Consider the following 10975-nt stretch of genomic DNA (forward strand, 5'->3'; position numbering starts at 1 on the left):
CATTATGCCAAGCACTGGGACAACTAAGACCATTCAGCGCTGAAACGGAAATCGACAGTAAAAGGTTTGAAAGGTGTAACAGGAGGAAAACCTCAAAGCAGTTGCATAATGAAGCAATTTTTAGGAGAGGGTGGACAGTAAGATAGACGAAATACAATATGAACGGAGCTACAGTAAAGGGAATGAAAGGGGTTGCAGCTAGGGGCCGAAGGGACGCGTCAAAAAACCTTTAAGCAATGCTTACATTGCACCGAAAGAGGTGCACTGAAGGCACTAACCCCCTACGGAGAATAACTTTGAGAGCTACTAAAGAACAGTTCAAAGTAGGTTTCGTCAGTTAACACCCAGAGGAACGAATATTATAACAAAAATGATTACAAAGAAAAAATTACTGACGCCACAAATCTTCGTGTTCATTTTAACCTTTGTTCAACTGACAAGCAAGTTTTAATTTAAAAAAAAAATATAGGCCTACGTTTGCAACATGACTTTCCTGAGAACACAACTTTCTTCTTCGCCCTACTACGCGTGTTCACATAAAAAAAAAAAAAAAAAAAAAAAAAAAAAAAAAAAAAAAAAAAAAAAAAAAAAAAAAAAAAAAAAAACTTTCTCATCACATTTTTTTGTAGCAACATTTCCCAAACGAAGCATATACGTATTTTCGTCAATTGGTCTGGTCACAGAAATGAAATAGGAAAATGGGTCTAGGTTTAGTTCCGAGTTCTAAGTGGTACTAAATGCTTTCACTTGTAGGTATTTCCAGATCGATGAGTGAAAGGGCTTAATGTTACCTTCAACAACTCGACGAGAAACCAGCTAACTTTCGCTTTCAATCGTTTATTGTTTGAGAGAGAGAGAGAGAGAGAGAGAGAGAGAGAGAAATCTTACGAATACAGGTTATTTAGTTCTGTGGTATCTCTAACCCACTGTCCTTGCCATCATCATAAATTGGCCTTATCCTTCACTCTAATTTTAAATCGAGATATTTTCGTTCTCACCAAATCATATCGGGTGAATTATTCCTCAAAATGAGTATGGTAGATCTCTCATAAGCAACCCATAACTGTACGAACTGCGTCTATAAGCAAGTTCGAGAAGGATCACTTAAAACTAAATAAATTATTTAAAGGCAAAAGCATGCAAAGGATACGTCAGATATCAAGATGTTTGAAAAAGAAAGCTGTTCAAAACTGTTTTTATACTAATTATAAAAGATTTATTTTTCTGTGACCATACTGGCCTCTAATATTTGTCATGTCTGGGGTATTTAAACACCTTACAGAAACCAAAGTATATTGATAGTTTCTTGCAATACAATTGAATACACGAAAGTCACTATGACTCCCATTTCTACAGTATTTTTTTTTACCACCATGGCATTCGATTTGGAATTTTCTTTAAATCAATTTACTTTTTATAATGTGAAACATATATATTATAATTAGATGGCATTCTCGCATAGAAATTTGAATTGCTAAAAAAATAAATATGTTGAGGATATGTGCATTTGTTATGCCTTTGGTTTTTTTATGATTATTTGGACTAATAAAATGCCAGTGTATGCCTGGATGTATGTACTGCTCCGCAAAATTTTTGTACTCTCTTGACTGGTCTGTGAAGTTGAAAAGGTTGGGAACCACGGGTTTACAACACTTCACTCCATCAAAGTAACGAAACTGGCGGGAAGGGGAACAGCTTTTACTAGCCTATTTTGTACGTCTGGCAGCCACAAGCAACAGAGAGCGCACACCGCGAAATTTGCAGTAATCAAGATATTATGCATATTATGCGATCATTATGATTACAACAATTACATGAATAACTAGTAAACTTCTCGGATATGTCATGTGTACATATGAATGTACCTGTGTGCAATAAAGTCGAGTATGACAATTTATCTAGAATTGGTACGACAGTCAAGATGTCATGACGTCATAGTACAGGAATGAAATAAAACACTCGTATACTATGTGTGTAACATATATTTACTATATGTAACATTTATTAGTAAATAAAGAGAAAAGTCTATACGATAACGCGGAAAATGCATCGTAATGTTCACTGCAAAAGCGTTGAACTTTGTCTCGGCAAATTATCCACCTCGTAAACTAAAAGATTTCGTTTTGAATTTCCCTAAAAAAAAAAAAAAAAATTGTTGCATTATAGGCTTACTATGCAAGCCGGGAGTATCCCCAACCCTCCTGAAGGCGGTGGAGGATTTGAGTGGTTAAGTTCACATCTAAATAAACCTTTGAAATATAATAAGAAATAACAACGAAATTATAACTGAAAAATACTTACCTTAAACTATCAAGCATTACATTTCACGTAGTCGAGTCCTGGCCTCTTTCAATATTTAACCAACCTCCATCCTGGATTACAGTTCACGTGTAATTGAGTCGTGGCCTCATATTAACCAACCTCCATCTTGGTTAAATCCACTCCTGAAATTTGAAAAAGATAAGATAATAATAATAATTGTCTGAAGGGGTAATTAAGTTACATATTTACCTTACTTTAGTCTTGACAAAAGAGGTATAAATAGTAACGCAATTTACCTCTAATCTAGCAAAGTATTTCAACCGAAGAACACCATAAAAATATCTCCAAGTATTTAAAATTTCAAACGCCAAAAGCTACCAGAGAACGATATTTACCAATTTCACAAACCTCGAGCCACGATACCTTAACTTCCTGATGAACAAAGAAAGAATGGGAGACTGAGAGACAAGTTTACAACGCCACTCTGACTCTATATCTGTGGTCACAAGCACAACGGTCGCCTATGGACTCGGAACCCGTATGTTCGTAACTTGCCCAGCCAAGAAGGATGGATAGAAAGACGGGAACACTTCTCAGGCTGCTCCGCCGTCTACTCTCAAGTCAAGAGACCACCGAGAGTGGTCTTGCTACTCTTCGTAAACAAGGACTCACAGCTTTCGTCCCAAGTTCAAAACTGTCATAAGTGTTTTTGGATACAGGCTTTAGAATATGTATGTGTTCCCTTTCGTTCTTAAATAAAATTATATCTTAATACTGCACGGTCTCTTGTGGAATTAATTGTTTTTATTCTAATATTACTGGAAACATGGAGCTACTACGGCCACATATTCCCGACCTGCTGTAACAGTGTCAAACCTTCCCTGAAGAAGCGGGGCGCCATATCGTAAAAACTAACCATAAAATCTTCTTGAAAATGATCTCATTAATTTTCCCACACCCAATACTTACAATTCCATTGCCAAATCAGGGTAAACGAAAACGGGGCTGGTACAATTATGCAATATTAGTATACATCTCTGGAATTTGCGGACCGGCCAGCTCCACACTGCTAGTTAACCACGTCAGAAATATGAACGGAAATATTAATATTCTATAAACGAGATAAAGGAATTTTTTTTTCTGTGACTTTTTTATTTTATATTCGTCTTGATTCGCCACACTGATTTCAATGTAACCGTTTACACCTAGCGAATCAGCATCATTCGAATTGACTCGATTCTCTTGGTGTAAACGGTAACATTGAAATGATGTGGCGAATCAATACGAATCATGAGTCGTGTTGATTCTTCATAAATTGAATCGATTTGATTCGCTTGGTGTCAACGCAGCCTGAAGGGAGTGACGTCCTCCGCTTCCTTGTCTTCCCACGGCTCAGGTGTGAAACAGACAATGGAATTCAACCGACCATTGAGTGTCCAAGGTTTACAGTTTCTCTGCGAATTTTCCTCCGATAAAAATTCAGTGCTTGGACGAGCCAATTAAACCTAACAATGCAGAGCTTTACAAAGAATATAAAGACTTTTCATGACTCATTTTATTGCTTCAGGTGATGTAATGTATAACAATATACTATATATATACACATATATACATATATATATATATATATAGATATATATATATATATATATATAATATATATATATATATATATATATATATATATATATATATATATATAGTTATATATATATAATATATATATATATATATATATATCTATATATATAGTACTAGTATATAGGTATATATATTTATATATATATATATATATATATAAATAGTTTATATATATATATATATATAAGTATATATATATAGTTATATATATATATATATATATATATATATATATAGTATATATATATATATATATACTATATATATATATATAGTTATACATATCACCTGAAGCAATAAAATGATTCATGAAAAGTCTATATATTCTTTGTAAAGCTCTGCATTGTTAGGTTTAATTGGCTCGTCCAAGCACTGAATTTTTATCGAATTTTCTTCTCGATAGAAATTCAGTGCTTGGACGAGCCAATTAACCTAACAATGCAGAGCTTTACAAAGAATATAAAGACTTTTTATGACTCATTTTATTGCTTCAGGTGATGTAATGTATAACAATATATATATATATATATTATATATATATATATATATATATATATATATATATATATATTTTCACATCGCTTCGATGCATCTTCAAGGCTGAGAATTGATAAGAATGCACACATCTAAGACTTGTCACTAATAAAACACGATACAATATTCAAAATTGAACACTAAAACATTTAAAATGTAAAAATTACTGTAAAATAAAACACTAGGTTGGAGAGACAACCTTACTAGAGTAAAAGTTAAGAGTGACTGAACGACAGAGCGGGGGAAAAAAATACACACACAAAACAAAACAAAAGACAAGAGACGGAGAACTGAAGTAAAGTTTCACAAACCTTAATTAGTTTAAACTGTACACAGTGAGTATTTTAAACACAATAGGATTGCTCTTGTCGTCTTTACAGTTAGTACGGTAGACCTCTTAAGAGAAATGTTAAAAGGAAACTTAAATAAGAAAACAAGAGCTAAAACAAAAGCAAAATACGGCTGTAAACACAAGCTTTGCTGTTTGTCCTATTGGCACGGGGAATATCGCGGACTGATTTCTTTAGTTTTCCATTTTTCCTCCATCTATATTATTTAGAAAAAATATATACATAGAATTTTCACGTAACTATTAGCTAACGTCTTGTAATGGAAGGGAAAAGTCTATAGGACAAATTCACGACTAATTTCTACAATTTCTTGCAATTTAGTCCTGAAAAGAGAACATCCAGAACGTGATTATTTTTCTTCAGTTAACTGATTTTTAAAGATTGCTTACATGATGAAATGTAGGAAAATTTAAAGATAATAATCACACATTTACATATGAACTAATGTCACTATATGTACGATTCTGAAAAGATTTGGTTCTTTATTTTTTCTGTACTCTCTTATATTTCTTAGTTTTTGCCACTTACTCGGGAAGTAAGCCTACAAACTATTTTGTTGCTGTTCTTGTTGGGGGATAGGAAAGGTCCATGGAAAAGCCTAAAAAGGTCTGAAAATGTGTTTCCCGCTAAGTTAAAGATACAGGAATTTTAGGATTCGATATTCATGATTCATTTATTGGAATGAAAATGTAAAAAAATAAATAATGTGCACGTTAAATAGTACAGAACAATTATTTCTAATAAAATATAGCATATATATTTAAATTTTCGTTGGTGAAACAATGCTCTATTTGACCAAATAGTTTAACACACACCCCGTGTAAGCTGGAGATCTGGTCACGCCTTGTTTGTTTTGTCTCACATAATTGGTATTTTGCTTTTTTCTACTTTTTCAAGTGGGTATGCATGAAGATCATACGAGGATATTCTACCTAACATCGATAACTTCAGACACAATCCGACGCAAATTCAGTTTCAGAAACAGAACCTCGCCACTTCGGTGAATTACTGTGTGATTTGTATCCAGACTCGGCAACAGATGTCCGGAAGTACTATGCTTGCCTAGAGAAGCAACAGACTTCTTCGTCTATTGTCATCACTTTGTGAGATGGTTCGGACCCAAAGCTTTGCGGCGCACATTAAGAATCTTATAAACTTGTTCAACGAAGCTCAGTCAGTCTTGGAAAAGTTGTCCCATTTAAGTTTTACTCGGAAACTCCTCAGGGCTGCTGCCTTTGCTTTAGAGCAGTGGTTACCAACATTTGTTTTCTTCTTCTTTGGCCATGCCCTCCTAAATACTACCTATTGTTACATTCACAGGCAAGAATATCCATTCTCCATCAAAATCAGCTACACCAAAAATTTTAAATGCATAAAAAAACGAACCATCATTGGAGCAGCTAAACAGTCACTGCTATCTTGGAATTATGTTTAAAATGTTGTATCTTACGAAGAACATTCTAAGAAACGCTAACGTGAAAAAAAAATATATATATATATCTGATGTGGAATATATTTATCTCAAAACGAATGTTTGTTGCAAGTTGAAAGTGTTAAATCGCGATTCGGAAAGATATCCCGGGTTGAAGACATAACTATTTACTTCGAAGTATAGATGTAATGTAGTCAACACCTTTGATAATATGATGTTGAAAATATCAAATTCCGAATAAGCAAGTAAAAAATGCGCCGAAGTTTCTTCGACGCAATCGAGTTTTCTGTACATCGTATAATGCTGTATGAAACTCTCAGTCACGGCCCATGAAAATATCAATCGGCCATGGTGGCCTATGTTGTTGCGGTGCCATACGCATGATCATGGCTGACTTTAACCCTAAATAGAATTAAACTAAATACTGATGCTAGAGGGCTGCAATTTGGCATGTTTGATGATTGGAGGGTGGTTGATCAATTTACCAATTTGCAGCCCTCTAGCCTCAGTAGTTTTTTAGATCTGAGGGCGGACAGACAAAGAGCCATTTCAATAGTTTTATTCCGCAGAAAACTAAAAATATACAACATCCAAAGTCGACTATAGTATACCGTAAACAGAGAAGGTACCGTTCATCAGATAAGTCAAAATTCACGAATGAGAAGCCAAGCACATGTTACCAGCCGCTAATGACCCTCATTGAAGAGGCGGCAGATAGGAGTGATAGCGCTGGGTGATAACACTCGGTGATAGCACTAGATGACGGGACCTCACGAACAATGGATTGCTGGCACTCGCGCCAGATGGACTCTTCCGAGGCCATTGTTCGATCTAAATTGGCTTGAAGGTGATCTGCAGTGCGTTGGATCATTAGCTTGTTTTTCATTTCGCTCCTTCGGGTCTAGGAAGAGGTAAGGTCACGACCTATTCCAGAGCAGTTGGTTAGGAGAGATTTCAAGGTCAGTGGTGAAGTGGTTGTTGCTTGCATTAGTACCAATTGAGAGGGAATTTATTGAGAATAGTGTTGATATGTGTGTGTGTGAATAGCTGCTCTTTTTGTATCGTTATTTTTATTAGATTTTCTTCAATATATTTAATCATTTTAATCTTAGAAATCATTTAAAGCCTTTAACGATCATCAACAATATTTCGAACACTAGGTATTCCAACCGAAATCTTATCATTAATCTCTCTCTCTCTGTCGAGATTTTAAAGGAAAATTCGCCACCATATGGGAAGTAGATGAAGGAATCTTAATGTAATTTGGGGGAGAAACTACAAAGCAATAGCTTGAAAATTTACATATTCCATATTTCCCCCCGTTTTTTTGGTTTTCTGTTATTAATGACACATTTTATATGAAATGCCGTCGATGAAATAACAATTGACGGCGAACACGTTGCCCAACACACAAATCTTATTCTTCGAAATTCTGGCGGACGCAAAAGCCCTCCTTAAGAACACCGCGACCTCACAGTTTTATCGATTCATACATAGCAGGGATTCTCAAACTTTTTAACTCCTCGACCCCCTTATAAAGTTTCAAATTTTCTATCGACCCCCTAGACTAGCATTTAATATTTCAAAAAAAGAATTAATAAAAAACAATGTCAGAATCACTTAAAGTAGTATTAGTTCAGTACTTGACATTCAGTATGATAAAAAAAAAAAAAGTAACACCTAGTAAGAAAATATGTTTGGAACTTTAGATGTACGAGTGTATGTAATTTTATTCTCTGACACACTGGTTATTCATCGACCCCTTTTTGAACCCCCGACTATTCATAGACCCCTTGGATGATCCTATTGACCCCTGGGGGTCGATATCGACCACTTTAAGAACCCCTAATCTATATCTATATTCAAGGCTCCTTAATGAGAATCCATACGGGTATTATCACAAGAAGCAGTAAGCTTCAAGTCTTATTGAAAGCCAATTCTCTCTCTCTCTCTCTCTCTTTCTCACTCAGTCATTTGCAAAATGTCCTCCAAAGCTATGAATAAATGTATTTAAATTTTGAAACATTAACAACTCGGAGAAATATGGCGACCAGCTTTTGTTGCTGCTATAGAATGCCTGACGTCAATTATAACAAAAAGGATTTTCATTCAGCGTCCAATTAACATCACATTAATTTCTAATTAACTGCGTCGCTATAATTAATTATTAGGCAACTTCCTGTGTGTATTAAACATTTTTGACACTGCTGCTTCAACGAGTCTATGAATGTGTTTAGTTCCCTCCTCGAAGTAATTGTACTTTTGATCGTATACTTTAAAATAAAACGTACTATAAGCTACAGTCAAGTAAAGCCTTGTTTCACCAACGAAAATTGAAATAAATACACTATATTTTATTAGAAAGAATTTTTCTGTACTGTTTAACATGCGCATTATTTTCATATTTCAGCTTAATTCTAATAAATAAATCATAAATATCCTATCCTAAAATTCCTCTCTAACTTAACTAGAAACACCTTTTTTTTAGACCATTTCAGGCTTTTCCATAGACCTTTCCTACCGGGCCGGCACCCCCCGCCCCCAACCAACAACAACACCAAAGTAGTTTGTAGGCTTACTCCACGTGTAAGCAAAAATACCGGTAATTCAAAGAAACTTATTGCAGAAGTGATAAGACGGAAATGATGGCATAAGTAACGTGAATTCAGTTACAACATCTCGAAGGAAAATGCTTTGTCTTAGGTTTTATCAATCGTTACAGTCGACAGATATACGAAATTGCGTTTTCTCCGAATGAAAATCCATACTGTAATCATACATGTGAAGAAAAACTATTCATATTTGTGAAGCTCTAATTGGACTCCCGTTAATAGTGACCTCTTGCTTAGCCTTTGCGAAAATAAGTTCTTAACCTTATACAGTATCACAAAACACTTTCTGGCATTTTACTGTTCCTCCATTCCTGCTTCCTTTCTCCAGTCTAGCTGACTAACCTCTCTAACTATTACTTCTACCAGTTTCACTTTCATATCCTTGAACTTCAAGACACGAAGAATTCATATCAACTTGGTGCCTCCTGGTGCTATCCGTATCTCTGTTTACTATATGAGAAGTGAGCAGCTGGTTTGTAGCGCACCAACTTGAAAACTCCCACGCGCTATCGAGAGACTTTGCCTTTTGCCTCGACCGTGAGTTTCATTTTAAATTTTTCACTTCCTATCCAACGTCCATGTATCGTTAGTCAGTGCAACACCTGCTCGAGCGTTTCAAAAGTGGCTGATGGTAACCAATATCCAAAGAATATTCTTTGGATATTGATGGTAACAAGCCGACATATTTGCTCATGAGTGATTGGGCGCAACGGTTTCAACTATGCCTTTAGATTTCAAGGTAGCGAGTCGAAATTCTCCGCAGAACTTCAAAAGTGCCCATAGGTAACCAGTTAAAATTTCCTCCAAGAATTCAAAAGTAGCCGAATTTAAACATTCTTAATGCGTTCTGAGAATTCGGAAGTGGCTTATACTAAAGTAATTCTAGTTTTAAGTGGCGGGAAGCAACAACTCAATAATCTTCTATGAGTGTTCTGCGGAAGCGTGTTTTGTCAAATAATGGCTTTTTGGGCTTATTCAGTACACATGTTTTCATATTTTGAATAATAATAATAATAATAATAATAATAATAATAATAATAATAATAATAATAATAATAATAATAATAATAATAATAATAATAATAGCTGTAGTAGTAGTGGTAAGTAAAAATATACATTTTACCTTATATGCTGGCTCCTACAGATTCGCGTACCATGATGTCAGCCATTGCTGAACCGCCAGTCAGTGAGAACGCTTCCATCTACTCCAACTCGCAGGCAAAGCGAGTTGCCGTTTCCTCGGCTCTGTCGTCGTCCACTGGAAGTGTTTGGGCCCTGGAATCGACCGGGACGGAACGGGAATCAGCAACCACATGATAATCCACAATAACACTGACCACAGCATAGGCCTACATGAATATTACCTTCACTGGGGTCAAGCTAAAATAGTGCCCGAGGGCATTCTTCCGAGCCGTAGTGAAGACGACGCCCTTTTCCATGCAGCTGGAGGTTGGGCAGCTACTGGAAGCAACGGCATCATTACATATCAGTTGGACGAAGACGCCTACCTCCACATTCTCTGGGACTGTCCGTACAATTTCAACCACTATTGCAACTTCATAGGCCTCTACCTCTGCGACAAGGCGCAAAAGAAACCTTCTGGGGCTCTCTTCAACAGGATGGAACAATACGTCAAAGACCCAGAAATGATCCCAGAAAGGGGGTCGTCTTTTGATCTTGTGTGTTGTGGTCCCGGGGAAAGATTCTACAGCAGCAATGGGAACGCAGCTTGGGGAGTGCGGAGACCATGCGAAGTTATGATGGGGAAATACTATGTGACCATGACTATGGGGGACAGCCACAGAACGTCTAGTACAGTGACTATATTTGATATCAACTCTTTGCCAGATTTTGTTAAGAATAAGACCAAGTAATTACACGATAATTAATGTTTTGTACTTTGTATTTTGTCTCGTAACAAGTAAACGATAAAGGCAGATTATATGTACTAGCATTCCTTTCCTTTTTTGGTCTTGAAAAATGTGGATCTTTCTCTTTCAGAATAGTTAAAAATCTACTGTGGATGTATCATAAGTTGATATAGGAATTCAGTGACGTGTAATGTACACAAGGAAATGCTTCCTTTTCTCAGCCTCCTTTCTCTCCACTTGAAGCACTCACATCTTTAAATTTACAATATAAAA

General features: G+C 35.7%; 1 protein-coding gene across 2 annotated transcripts in view; it reads left to right on the top strand.

Annotated features, from left to right (window-relative positions):
- Window positions 1–6949: 6949 nt before the first annotated feature.
- LOC135226597 (lymphocyte antigen 75-like) overlaps window positions 6950–10975 on the top strand; it is a 149834-nt gene continuing 145808 nt past the window's right edge. The window contains exons 1-2 of one of the 2 annotated variants that reach the window (XR_010317255.1): window positions 6950–7130; window positions 9976–10775. The gene's annotated coding sequence lies outside the window, so the exon portion shown is untranslated. Of the gene's footprint in view, window positions 7131–9975; window positions 10776–10975 lie in introns of those variants that run through there. The other variant, XM_064266295.1, reaches the window with a different exon arrangement.

Source organism: Macrobrachium nipponense, chromosome 14 (assembly GCF_015104395.2).
Source record: "Macrobrachium nipponense isolate FS-2020 chromosome 14, ASM1510439v2, whole genome shotgun sequence".
NCBI classification, from domain to species: Eukaryota; Metazoa; Arthropoda; class Malacostraca; order Decapoda; family Palaemonidae; genus Macrobrachium; species Macrobrachium nipponense.